The following is a 15274-nucleotide window of genomic DNA, read 5'->3' as shown; positions in this document are numbered from 1 at the left end:
AAGGGCATCAAGTACAACTTTTGTGAATTCTACTAAGGCTGATTCTGTATTTTTGTCATTTCACAAACCAAACTGTGACTTGCTTAAAAGGTTGTATTTATTCAGGTAATTCATTAATCTGTCTTTCATAATTGCTTCTATTATTTTTAACAATGGTGACAGTGGGAAAATGGGTCGTTAATTTTCCTTGTCTTCTGCATTATCTTTCTTAAGCAAAGGTACAACTCTTGCCTGTTTTAACTGCTCTGGAAATGTTCCGCATGTGTATAATCTCTATGCATTGTTTCAGTACAGACATTGGTACTTCATCTAAGCCTGCTGACTTTATTTTTTGAATAGTTTTATTGTCTTCATTCTCTGTGGTTGGAAGTAACATCATTGTATTTAGTGCAACATTATTTACAGGTGTTATGCTAGGGTCGACTGAAAAGTAATGCCTCCACCTTCGTAACTCTTCAACAGTTGGCAGCATTGGTATGTAGCAGGTACTGGCTTGTTTCATAGCCTTTTCTCTACAGCTCAATTTGGCAGGAAGCATTAGCATTGAACAGTTGTGTTGTTACAGTGTGAAGTATGAAACCCTGTGCAGAGGGTCGCTCAATGCAGTTTAAGAAACTTGCAGTAATTGAATTCTTGACAGCAGAAGGCGTTACCCCAAAGGAGATTCATCAGAGAATGAAAGCAGTTTGTGATGATTGTGGTGATGTGAGTACTGTGCGTCATTGGGCGAGTAAGTTTAAAGATGTTGAGGCGGGAACATCTGACCTGCATGACAAACGTAGAGTTGGATGGTCCATTAAGTTTCGGGAATGCAGCCGCATGAATTCTGCTTCTTCTTCTAATATTTCGGCTGTATACCTTTCAGCCATCTTCAGAGAGAGCCGTACGACTGACACTCCAGCGCTCGCTCCATCCTTTTAAACTCGCGGACCGCGCCACTGCGCATGCGGCCACAGATAAACAAGGTGCCAGTGATGTTGATCGGCGGCAAAGACGTACAATATGCATGAGTTACGTCTGTGGCTGCGCATTCGATCCATGCTGGGAGGTCGATGTATTACTGGGAGCTGAACTGTAGCGACGTCTTTGTAAGTTCAATATTGAAAGTGCCGGATTCCATAATTTATCTAATGTGAAACCGCTCTCTCTATTAATTAAATTCTTTGTCAAGCGGATTTCAATGGCCTCTTTTACTATGGAGTCCCAGAAAGATGAAACAGAAGTCAGAATTTCGACATTTTCATATACCATAGAGTGACCAGAATCAATACAATGCTCTGCCACAGCCGATTTACTGGGTTGTAAGAGCCGAGTGTACCTGCAATGTTCCGTACACCTCTCTTGGACTGTACGATTCATTTGTCCGATATATGAAAGGCCACATTCACATGGTATCTTGTAAACTCCAGGCTTGCGGAGTAGTAAGTCATCTTTAACGGAACCCAGGAGTGCAGCCGTCTTCGCCGGTGGACGAAAAATCACTTTTACTTTATGTTTAGTGAGGATCCGTCCTATTTTGGATGAAAGGCTTCCCACATACGGCAGGAAAGCCATGGATTTAAATGTTTCCTCATCATCTTCTACATTCCTTACGGACACCTTAGGTTTTATTTGTAGTGCCTTACGTATCTGTTGTGGAGAATACCTGTTGTCCTCAAAAACTCTCTTCAGATGTAAAAGTTTGTCTTTCAAACTACTTTCATCAGATATGATGTGTGCTCGGTGTACCAAAGTTCTTAGAACTCTACTCATCTGTGAAGGATGGTGACAGCTATTTGCATGTAAATATAAGTCCGTATGGGTCGGTTTCCGATATACTACATGACCCAAAGTGCCATCTTCTTTGCGCCGAACCAAGACATCCAAAAATGGAAGATATCCCTCCTTTTCCACTTCCATTGTAAACTGAATTTGTCCATGGATGGAATTCAGATGGTTTAAGAAGTCCTGCAATTTGTCCTCGCCATGGGGCCACACTACAAAGGTATCATCAACGTACCTCCAAAAAACTGTAGGCTTCAAACTAGCAGACTCCAGGGCCTTCTCCTCGAAGTCCTCCATAAATAAATTGGCCACCAAGGGTGACAAAGGACTACCCATGGCAACACCGTCAGTCTGTTCAAAAAAGTCGTTATTAAATAAAATGTATGTGGAGGTCATCACATGGTGAAACAAAGCTAAAATCTCCTTATCAAAACTTTTTCCAATGAGATCTAAAGATGTAGAGAGAGGTACCTTAGTAAATAGCGACACTACATCAAAGCTGACTAATAGATCAGAGGTGTTCAGTTTCAAAGATTTTAATTTGCCAATGAAATCTGCAGAGTTCCTTATATGATGATCACATTTTCCCACAAGCGGCCTCAATAGTGACGCCAGGTGCTTGGCACAATCATAGTTGGGAGAACCAATATTGCTCACGATAGGATGTAGAGGAACGTCTTTCTTATGGATCTTTGGGAGTCCATAAAGCCTTGGAGGCACTGCACCACTTGGTTTCAGTCTTCGTATGACTTCCGGTGGAAATGGGGAGGCATTCAAAAGCGACGCCATCTTCCTTACCACCTCGTTGGTGGGGTCCTTACTGATCTTCCGGTACATACTATCATTCAGTAAGCTGTATATCTTATCATGATAATCGTCATGTGATATTAAAACAGTGGCATTACCTTTATCAGCAGGGAGTCCACCGTTTCGGTATCTTGGCGGAGCATACGTAGTGCAGTCCTCTCTGCCACAGATATATTGCTTCTTTGTGGGCGAGCCTTCATAACAGCTCGACAAGTTTCGCATCTTATTTCATCTGCAGAATCCGTAGAGTGTGGTCGAACAGCTTCTCCAACGGCACTGATGAATGCAGGTATAGGCAAAACCTTTGGTGTGGGTGCAAAATTCAGTCCTTTGCTTAAGACCATCATTGTAGCATCGTCCAAATCTCTACCCGTCATATTAATGACAGAGCGTCGAATGATACTTTCTTGCTGTGGAGATGGCCCAAGTCAGCTGAACTTTGCAGTCTGTCTTGATGTCGCTACCTCACGAACCCAGTCTGATTTGGCCCATGTTGTACCCTCTATCCAGTTCCAAGAGTTGCTGGATAATTCCACAGACATCTTCAGGTGCAGACGATAAAGTTCTTGTGAAACAAGATCCAGCTTCCTTTGTCTAAATCGGATCCTCTCCTTAACGATAGCAGAACCAGCTTTAATTAAAATCTTATTCATGGAAGTCGATTTTATAAAATGTACTTACCTAAATGTCACGTGACGACTATCATGATAAGATATTCAGCTTACTGAATGATAGTATGTACCGGAAGATCAGTAAGGACCCCATCAACGAGGTGGTAAGGAAGACGGCGTCGCTTTTGAATGCCTCCCCATTTCCACCGGAAGTCATACGAAGACTGAAACCAAGTGGTGCAGTGCCTCCAAGGCTTTATGGACTCCCAAAGATCCATAAGAAAGACGTTCCTCTACGTCCTATCATGAGCAATATTGGTTCTCCCAACTATGATTGTGCCAAGCACCTGGCGTCACTATTGAGGCCGCTTGTGGGAAAATGTGATCATCATATAAGGAACTCTGCAGATTTCATTGGCAAATTAAAATCTTTGAAACTGAACACCTCTGATCTATTAGTCAGCTTTGATGTAGTGTCGCTATTTACTAAGGTACCTCTCTCTAAATCTTTAGATCTCATTGGAAAAAGTTTTGATAAGGAGATTTTAGCTTTGTTTCACCATGTGATGACCTCCACATACATTTTATTTAATAACGACTTTTTTGAACAGACTGACGGTGTTGCCATGGGTAGTCCTTTGTCACCCTTGGTGGCCAATTTATTTATGGAGGACTTCGAGGAGAAGGCCCTGGAGTCTGCTAGTTTGAAGCCTACAGTTTTTTGGAGGTACGTTGATGATACCTTTGTAGTGTGGCCCCATGGCGAGGACAAATTGCAGGACTTCTTAAACCATCTGAATTCCATCCATGGACAAATTCAGTTTACAATGGAAGTGGAAAAGGAGGGATATCTTCCATTTTTGGATGTCTTGGTTCGGTGCAAAGAAGATGGCACATTGGGTCATGCAGTATATCGGAAACCGACCCATACGGACTTATATTTACATGCAAATAGCTGTCACCATCCTTCGCAGACGAGTAGTGTTCTAAGAACTTTGGTACACCGAGCACACGTCATATCTGATGAAAGTAGTTTAAAAGACGAACTTTTACATCTGAAGAGAGTTTTTGAGGACAACGGGTATTCTCCACAACAGATACGTAAGGCACTACAAATAAAACATAAGGTGTCCGTGAGGAATGCAGAAGATGACGAGGAAACATTTAAATCCATGGCTTTCCTGCCGTATGTGGGAAGCCTTTTATCCAAAATAGGACGGATCCTCACTAAACATAAAGTAAAAGTGATTTTTCGTCCACCGGCGAAGACGGCTGCACTCCTGGGTTCCGTTAAAGATGACTTACTACTCCGCAAGCCTGGAGTTTACAAGATACCATGTGAATGTGGCCTTTCATATATCGGACAAATGAATCGTACAGTCCAAGAGAGGTGTACGGAACATCACAGGTACACTCGGCTCTTACAACCCAGTAAATCGGCTGTGGCAGAGCATTGTATTGATTCTGGTCACTCTATGGTATATGAAAATGTCGAAATTCTGACTTCTGTTTCATCTTTCTGGGACTCCGTAGTAAAAGAGGCCATTGAAATCCACTTGACGAAGAATTTAATTAATAGAGACAGCGGTTTCACATTAGATAAATCATGGAATCCGGCACTTTCAATATTGAACTTACAAAGACGTCGCTACAGTTCAGCTCCCAGTAATACATCGACCTCCCAGCATGGATCGAATGCGCAGCCACAGACGTAACTCATGCATATTGTACGTCTTTGCCGCCGATCAACATCACTGGCACCTTGTTTATCTGTGGCCGCATGCGCAGTGGCACGGTCCGCAAGTTTAAAAGGATGGAGCTAGCGCTGGAGCGTCAGTCGTACGGCTCTCTCTGAAGATGGCTGAAAGGTATACAGCCGAAATATTAGAAGAAGAAGCAGAATTCATGCGGCTGCATTCCCGAAACTTAATGGAGCAGTCTTTGCGCCGCGAAAACCTGAAGGTTCACATAGAGTTGGAATTCCTGTGACAGCAACCACTGAGTTTCACAAGCAAAATGTTGACAGATTGATTCAGGATGATCGTCGTATCACTCAGAGAGAAATTGCAAGCACAATCGGCTTTTCACAAGAACATGTGGGTCACGTTATTGCTTTGCTTGGCTATCAGAAGATCTGTGCATGATGGGTACCCTGGATGCTGACTCCTGAAATGAAAGTGCACAGACTTGAAATTTGCCAGGAACTCCTCTTGCATTATGAGAATGAAGGTGACACCTTTCTCCATTCTGCTTTCATTCTCTGATGAATCTCCTTTGGGGTAACACCTTCTGCTATCAAGAATTCAATGACTGCACGTTGTTTAAATCACATTGACCGACCGTCTGTGCAGGGTTCCATACTTTACACTGTAACAACACAACCATTCAATGCTAAGGCTTCCCGCCAACTGGAGCTGTAGAGAAGAGGCTACGGAACAAGCCAGTACCTGCCACATACCAATGCTGCCAACTGTTAAAGAGTTACGAAGGTGGAGGCATTACTTTTCATTCAACCCTCATATATGTTTTGGGGAATTTTTGTTGTAACTTCTCTGCAATACTTGAAAAATGCTCATTTACATTTTTGCTAAGTGTTGTGGATCATTTATTATTTTATCCCCCTCCCATAGCATATGTTATTCTGTGTTTGTTTGCCTCTCCCTGTTTCCTTTTTTATAACATTCCAGACTACTTTGCTTTTATTCTCTGCATTATATATTATTTTGTCACTAAATGGCCTTTTTGCAGCAATCAGCACCTTCCTATAGATCTTTTTGTATCTATGATAGAAATGTAAGAATTCTGTATCATTGTGACTCTTTTTCATGGAACTGAAGCATTTAAATGTTTGAGAGGACTTCTTAAAACCTGCTGTTATCCATCCATTTTTGTGAGATGTCGATACGGACATGCATACTTTTGGAAATTCCTTTTCAAAGTTCAATTTAAATAATGTGGAGAATTTAGAGAACTTCATATTCACATTGGTTTCCTTATACGCTTCATCCCAGCTTTGTTTTGCTAGTTCTTTTGAAAAATCTTTTATTTTGATTTCTGATAGATGTCGTTTATAGGCTTGTAGTTTAGGGAACGATTCGACACCTGATTTTACTGTTGTTATTTGACAGAGATGGTCTGATAGTCCAAGATCTTTTACATCTACATCACATTTTTCCCTGTCCGTATTTGTGGCCACATGGTCAATTACTGATGCAGTCATTGTAGTAACCCTTGTTGCACTATTGACCAATGGGGGCATGCCAAAACTTTGAAGGATATTTATGAGCGTGCTGCTGGATTCATTTATGATATTAGTGTTGATGTTATTGTCCCCACACAGAATCATGTTGACCTTTGTATTTGAGACTGTATCTAGAATTTCTGTTAATTTATTGAAAAAAGTGTCCACACTACCACTGGGAGATCTACACACACAAAATGATTAATTTCTTGGTGATATCAAGTCCTGTTAATTCAATAACTGATATTTCAAAGTGTTTGTGTTCACTTTCTGTACTGAGGTCACATCTTGATTTGATCGTTTGAGTTTGAACTGCATCATCTGTAGGCCACATGGACAGTAGCTCTGATGAGTAATACACACCCGACACATATAGGAGAGGACCCTACCATTCTCAACCCTATGGTCCAAGTCCAGGAAGTTACAGCCTCGTTTTTCACAGAACCTTTAAAGTTTCTGGTTCAAGCTTTCTACTCAACTCACACCCAGAGGGTCCTTATCAGTTTGAGGGCAATGCTGCAGATTGTGAGCTTTGTTGAAACAATCCAAGTATAACCCCAGGGCCCAGACAACAGGTGTACCTAGACCAGAGTTTGCTCCACATACTGGAAATCATTGTCCCTCATTTTTACCTCTTTTCCTCTCATCAACGAATGACCTCATACCTCACCATGAGAGTGTAGCATGTAAATAAATGTGTATCATGAGAAAGTGCCTCCCATACAAGCATCCTCAGCTGTTCCGCCTAATGCCTCATTTCTCTGAATTCTCATGGCTCCTGGTATGCAGCAGACTGACACTGCTTACCCTAAATTTGTAGATGGATGTTAGCAACATTGTTGTTGAACAAAACTTGAATAGTGAGTGCAGACATCATCTGCTCCAATGATCTCAAAATTATATGTGCAGAACACTGTTAATTCTGCTCAGATATTTAGAGAATGCCATAGAGAAATCTTATTGTATTGCTGAATAATAATACATGATTCAGTCACAGTGTTTAGACAGAAATGATGTGAAGAAACCACAGAAAATGTATAAAGCAGACAGCATAATGGTAAATGTTGTTCTTTCTTAAACATACTCCTGCAGAACTTTGAGTCTCATTTTCTCTTAAAACAAATGAGGGCAAAATTGAACAGAAACAAGGATAAGGAATGTTTAACTCCTGGGATTAAAACCTTGTGCTAGAAAGTGAGAGCTGTACCCAATTCAGAGAAAAAGCAACAGTCATTATTTGGAACTCTATTATCGCCAGTCTTGTTAAATTCTCCACTCTTTCATTAAGAAAACAACACTCACGTTCTATGCTCAAAAAATAAAACACTCCAAGAATAAAGAAAAAACTATTTGGAACATTATCACATAAGAAACAAGCACACAGTGCTACAAATGAAATAGAGACCATACAGAAGAGCTCTGGCAGGAATAGTGATACTTTCAGAACATCAGCCACCAAATCCAAAGACTACCTCCTCTTGGTGGCCACAAACACTGCACCCAACAATAAACAAGCAAATATATGTGGTAAGATTTACTAGTGCAGACACTGCATGTACCATCAACACACACAAGTTTCCAAAAAACAAACCCTCAGGAGATTTTATCAGGTAACTAAAAAGTAATAATTCTGTTGTCCTTGATGGTGTTACACGCAGAATATTTAAATCTTGGGTGACTTGCCCTCAAGTTATCCCTGTAATCGATCAATGTATTGGGGCATATTTCTTCACAGACTTATATATGTTGTCACAATGCTTATCTTCAAAACTAAAGATAAGCACCCAGCATCCAATTGGGCACTTATTCATTCCAGTCTTTTTTGAGGGTTTGAGAAATTCATCTGTGATGTACTATTGACACATTCAACTGAGCAGAATTTGGTAAGTGCCACACAGACTAGCTTTCAAGAAGTGTTCTTCACAGAGAAAGCAATACAAGTTCTTATAAATGCAGTCCTGTCAGAGCAAAATAAGAAAACTTACCCAGTCGGTAGATTTAGTGATCATTCCAAACTCTTTGATTGCATGGATCACAAAATTCTATTTAGCAAACTAAAGTGTTGTGGTACAAAAGGTATGCCTCATGCATGGGTAGAATCTTACCTTCCTAACAAAAAGCAGATGGCCTCATTAACACACTGTGTCACTGACATGAAACAAATTTCAGAAATGGGGAACATAAAATGTTGAGTGCCATAAGGACAATCACTGAGACCATTCTTGCTTCTAACCTACATAAATGACTTTCCAGTTACTTTAAAGGATGGTTCAAGTACTATAATGTTTGGCACACTCAGCAGACACGGCTCAGATGATAGCTGAAGACATCTATAAATGCTTCACATCTAACAGTTTGTGTTAATCTCAACAAGTTTCATACCATGCAATTTAAAACCAGAAATAAGACCTCTAGCACCAGAAGTTGACATTAATGGCCATACTCCAAATGAAATACACTGTGCAAATTTCCTTGAGGGGTCCAGTTGGACAACAAGTTAAAGTGGAGTCAAGACATGGATAAAGTAATGAAGAAACTCAGTTCAGCAAGTTAGGCCCATAGAAGCACCTCTCAGTGTGTTGACCTAAAGACAAGAGTGTTGGCTATTACACAAATTTTCACTTCCTGTTGTCTTATAGACTCATCTTCTGGGGCAATGCACCTAAAGTAAATACAGTGTTTCCTCAGCACACATGAGCAATAAGAATTCTGTGCAAGGTAGGTAATTGTACCTATTGCAGAACTCTTTTTAAGTACCTATGAATTACTATACACACTTCCCAATCCATGTACTTCTTAATAGTCTTTGTTGCTAATAAAGAGAATCGGTTTCAGCTGATCTGTGATTTAGACAAGTACAAGGATAGACACAATAATAAATACACTGAGGCGACAAAGGTCATGGGATATCAATATGCTGTGGTGGCCCGGTGTAATGTTAGGCTCTCTCTATATAGCTTAAGCGTTTTTGTGGACTTACTTGTTGAAGAATGCTGGTTGTGCTTGCTTGCAGCACTGATGTCTTCTGCTAGCACCGGACGATTCTCTGAAGAATTCACTGCTAGGAAAAGGAAATTTTCACTCTCTCGCTCTCTCTCTTCTTACTTAAAAAATACGCTACTCTTGGAATATCATTCAATGCACCAGAACATATTTATTTCCACTTTGTACAAAAAACCAACTAAACTTTATGACGTAAGCTCACACATTACCGGGCACCCACAATCCGTTAATTACACATTTTTTAACACAATTAATACATAAGCTTTTATCATGGCTGACTATCGATGCCCAGTCCACATACTCTCAACAGCAGTCCAACATCTAATAATCAGTCACTATTTTGAGTCTTTCCATTTGTTTTTTAACAATACAATGCTACAATACACTTTGCAGCCAGCCACGGAGCTTCCGGGCCGTATTTGCTTATTCTTGGCAGGTCACGCTCAACACTTGCCAGTGCCGACGAATTATCTCCCTTCCAGTTTCGCCTGCACAAACAATAAATGGGTGCAGCATCCCATGCTCATCCTTACGCCCTGCTTTGAAATAACGCGTGTTCGAAACGGCTGGAACACAAGTGTCTCCAGACTTTTGTAAAATTCTGGGGGCACTACATATCCCTCCCCTTAGCTCTAACACTCGTTATTTTGCACACAACATATATTGTAACAATTTTTTTTCTTAACACTTATCTTGTTACTTTGTACTACATAAAAACATTAGGTACAAAAACTCTCTTCCATCTCCGGTATTTCATTAAGCTGTTGGTAATATCTTTCATAGACATAGTAGTAGGATAAACTAATAGTACAAGTATTAGCTATTTCCAATAGATTTATTTACTCTTGTTTCCAGGATTTAGCCAAAATAAATCCCTCCCCTTAGCCAGTTTCAAAGTTCAGGTGTTATTCTGAGTAGAGTCTTTACTTATTTTTAAGAAGCTGTTGCAATGATAACCACCGGTTTTCTGTGTCTGAAAAAAATTCGTTGTACTGGGGGTTCTCTCTTTTTTCTATCTCCTCGCGCAGGACTCGTCTTTTTTATTTAAAAAAATTTTAGAATTCAAATTTACCAGGATAAACTTTCCACTACAATCTCAGGTCACTATACCACCCTTTCCCTTTGAGGTCCAACCTACATAAGGGTTGATACTATGAAAACATCTTCTTCCTCATCCTTGGGTAGGTACACCCCTTCCATTTATACTAAACTATGGTACAGGTCAATCCCCTTTTTGGTACCCCTGCCCGCACAGTATAGGTCAGCATCCTCTGGGTCTGCCTACCTGCCTCTCTTTCTCTCATTACATGTATATAGGATGCCCCTCCCTATCTTCTCTAACAATTATTTATAGTCTTGCCTCTTTTGTACTCCTCTGCACACTATTTTATTTAAAATTTACTGGTAAAATTTCTATCTACCTCTTCTTTCCTCCTCCTGAGTCCTTCAGCCTACCTGCTTAAATTCTTCGCTTGTTCATTGCTTACAGTTCACTTATGTAGCCTTAATAACTAAATATGTTTTGCCCAAGGTTGTAACTTTATTTCTTTTCTTCGGGCTATTCGGTCTGCACAATCCTATTATTCATCAGATACTTATTTGACTTGATACCGCTGGCTTAATATCTATTTCTTTTTATCTCAATTCATATTACTTTGTACTACTATAGCTATGAACACAGGTGGATATACACTTCGTCCCCCGTTGTTCCTTTAGCTTAAGCTTACTATACCATTTCACTTGAGATGTGCAACCGTCATTACTTAACACATGTGCTCGAGCCCTTCCTGAGCACTACTTCCCCCCTTATCTGTGACGGTTGTTACATCTCTCTGTGTATTACTTGTCTGCGTCTTTGTATTTAATTGTTTGAGTGTGGAAGTGTGATCGTGCGTCCTAATTCTTTGGCCCACTAAGGTTCTTAGTTGAAGATTTATAGAAATCACGGCAAAGAGAAGGACTTCAGCGATAGAAGTATATGAATGTGGACAGAGGGAAAGATAGATTGGTACTCTTATCTAAGAAAGAAAGAAGACAGCCCTAAAGACAGGAAACCCTTCCCACCCCCCTTCCCCAGGATCCCCACTTCGCCGGTACTTAAGTGAGAAGCCGGAGGAGGTATGATGTTCGGCATCTCCTGCAGAATGGACATTCTCACCGTCACCTTTGAAGTCCCCAAAGAAAAGATCTTAGCAACTCCTGTGGAACGGCAAATGATGAAGAACCAATCTCACTTGTTTGTGAGGGTTGTATGACGGGTGTGGTGTAATCACATCACACTTTACAAAAAATATAAAACATTCTATAAAAATAAAAATTATATACACTATAATCAAATAGTTATTAAGTTAGTCACTTCACTCTATATTTCATACACGTTCAGTTTATGTCATCTAGGTATCATTCTTCCTAAACTGTACCATCATATTATATCTCCTGTTAGAATGTTACCCTGTTAGTTTTATCTCATGCTTAGAGGTTAATGTTTATTATGACTCCTTAAATTAGTCATAATTGTGTAGTCATAATTGGTCTCTTTTAATACTAATACGATAAGATAGCTTAAGTGCTATAAATAGATTACAGGATAGTCGAAGATTTGAAGGGAGTTCGGTGTACGAAAACTGATGTGGAAGTAACACTGAACCCAACTCGGGAACCGGCGGATGTCACTCCACCCGTTGACACAGAACGTCAACGTCCCTGGGGGTTTTGTACCTATCGTTTTATATCCTTAACATTGTACATTCCCTTTTCCTCTATTGGTTGATCTAAATATTTTGCCATTGTCAAATGCCAGTCAAAATACTTGCGCATTGTACCCCAGGCATTACTATAGTATTTAGGATCCCACAAATCTGAGATCAACTTCTCTTGTGCACTTGAAGACCAATATTTTTCCTTAAACTTTCTCTGAAAATCTTCCCAGGATGTGAAGTTTTCAATATTTACTGTGCCACATTCTGAAGCTCCACCCTCCAAATAACCTACTGCAAACTCTATTTTCTTAGCATCCTCCCAACTTTTAGGTATGGCTTGGTTAAACCATTTTAAGAAATGGGTGGGGTGTACCTCACCATCTGGTTTGAATTTAGGAAACTGTCTCGACAAGTCTGAATTTGATCCCCATTGCAAATAAGTTATCATGTCCTTATTTAATATAATATTTTGGGAAACTGTGCCTAGTTTCTCCTGCATAAGCTTGAATTCTTTCCTCAAAGATTCTAAGTCTTTCTTGGTGTTATCTAAATCAGAAGTTACTATAGGCGAAGAGATATAAACACATAGTTTCTCTTCAACCTTACGTCCTATTAATTCTTCTACTTGTTCTTCTAAGCCATTCAAATTTATAAGCTCTGCAGTCATTTACTTTTCTTTGAAGTTCTGTTCTACGGTTTCCACCCGTGAGGGGTGACCCCTGAAATTTGCGCCTGTACTAGGCGGAGCAACTTATCTTGTTTCTGGACATTGGTTTTTAGCGTAGTTAATTCTCGTTCAACCACATCAAATGTAACATTACATACATTTTTCAGAGTCGTATTTTTTGTTAAATTGTGTTTCCAAATTACTACATTTAGTCTGCATCATATTCTAATTTTTGAACTAACCCTTTTAGATGAGCTTCATTTCTTTGTTCTAAATCCTTAAATAAAATATTTGTATGTTCACTCAGAGAATTGGAAAATTCTTTTTTCCATTCTTGCATCTGATTACTTAGGATATTAACTTGAGCCTCTAGTTTTGTGTTTTGCAAATCTAACTTAGAGTTTACTTCTGCCTTCAGTTCGTCATGTTTTGTGTTCTGTGATTCAAACTGCACTTTGATAAACCTCATTAATTTGCCTAAATCTGGACCCTGTTCTTCAATGACTAGAGCCCCAACAGACTCTACGGATTGATGTTCTTTTTCCATTGTGTTTTGTTTTGCCTTTAATCTAGATATCATTAAAAGTACACTCACTTATTTCCACAACCCCCCCACACTTCACAAACAATCAAAGGTCAGTAGTAGCTCACCCGGCACTGGTGGCAGGTGGCGTCAGCACCAGTGTACAGCAGCGTCAGCGTCGATGTATGACGGCATCAGCGTAGGTGGACGACGGCGTCGGCTTTTGTGGACGGCTGTGTCAGCGTTGGTCTGTTGCAATGTCGGCATTGGTGTACAGCGGCATCAGCGTTGTGTACGGCGGCAGCAGTGGCGATTTGAGACTAACTGCAGTGTTGTGCGATTTTCTTGATTCCCTTAATCATTTTAATCATTTCACTGTTTGTCAACACGATATTTCTGGATAAGTATCATGGAATAACTCTTCAGCCACGCTGTTATCGGTTGCTATGGCAACTCCCAACTCTCTCCTCTTTTTTTAAATATAGCTTCTTCTTTAATATTTCCCCTTCTTTCTCAGGTCCTTTCTTTACGGTCGCCACGTTCTTGCGGTGGCCCCATGTAATGTTAAGCTCTCTCTGTATAGCTTAAGCGTTTTCGTGGACTTACTTGTTGAAGAATTCTGGTTCTGCTTGCTTGCAGCGCCGATGTCTTCGGCTAGCACCAGATACTTCTCCGAAGATTCCACTGCTAGGAAGGGGAAATTTTAACTCTCTCGCTCTCTCTCTTCTTATTTAAAAAATTTGCTACTCTTGGAATATCATTCAATGCACCAGAACATATTTATTTCCACTTTGTAAAAAAAAAAAAAAACAACTAAGCTTTATGACGTAAGCCCTCACATTACCGGGCACCCAGAATCAGTTAGTTACACATTTTTTTAACACAATTAATACATAAGCTTTTATCGTGGCTGATTATCCATGTCCAGTCCATGTACTCTCAACAGCACTTCAACGTTTAATAATCAGTCACTATTTCGAGTCTCTCCATTTGTTTTTTAACAGTACAATGCTACATTACTCTTTGCAGCTGGCCACAGAGCTTCCGGGCCGTATTTGCTTATTCTTGGCAGGTCGCGCTCAACACTTGCCAGCGCCGACGAATTATCTCCCTTCCAGTTTCGCCTGCACAAACAATAAATGGGTGCAGTATCCCATGCTCATCCTTACGCCCTGCTTTAAAATAACGGGTGTTCGAAATGGCTGGAACACAAGTGTCTTCAGACATTCGTAAAATTCTGGGGGCACTACAATGCACATAGATAGATGGCAGTAGTATCGTGTACAGAGGGTATAAAAGGTCAGTGCATTGGCAGAACTGTCATTTGTACTCAGGTGATTTGTGTGAAAAGGTTTCTGATTGATTATGGCCCCACAATGGGAATTAACAGACTCTGAATGCAGAATAGCAGTTGGAGCTAGACACAAGGGATATTTCATTTCAGAATTGTTAGGGAATTCAGTATTCTGAGACCTACAGTATCAAGGGTGTGCTGAGAATACCAAATTTCCGGCATTACTTCTCACCATGGACAATGTAGTGGCCGATGGTCTTCATTAAACGACCGAGAGCAGTGGCATTTACGTAGTTGCCATTGCCAACAGACAAGCAACACTGAGTGAAACAGCCACAGAAATCAATGTGTGATGCATGACAAACATATCTGGTAGGACACTGCAGGGAGATTTGGCGTTAATGGCCTGTGGCTGCAAATGGCTGATGTAACTGCCTTTTCTAGCTGCATGATATCGCTTGCAGCGCCTCTCCTGGGCTTTTGACCACATTGATTGGATCCTAGATGACTGGAGAAGTGTGGCGTGGTCAGATGAATGCTGATTTCAGTTGGTAAGGACTGTTGGTAGCATTCGAGTGTGGTGCAGGCCCCAGGAAGCCGTGGACCCAAGTTGTCAACAAGGCACTGTGCGAGGTTGTAGTGGCTCCATAATGGTGATGGGCTGT

The sequence above is a fragment of the Schistocerca cancellata genome, chromosome 1 (genome assembly GCF_023864275.1).
Source record: "Schistocerca cancellata isolate TAMUIC-IGC-003103 chromosome 1, iqSchCanc2.1, whole genome shotgun sequence".
NCBI classification, from domain to species: Eukaryota; Metazoa; Arthropoda; class Insecta; order Orthoptera; family Acrididae; genus Schistocerca; species Schistocerca cancellata.
The sequence above is the reverse complement of the archived record's forward strand: the minus strand, read 5'-3'. Positions refer to the sequence as shown.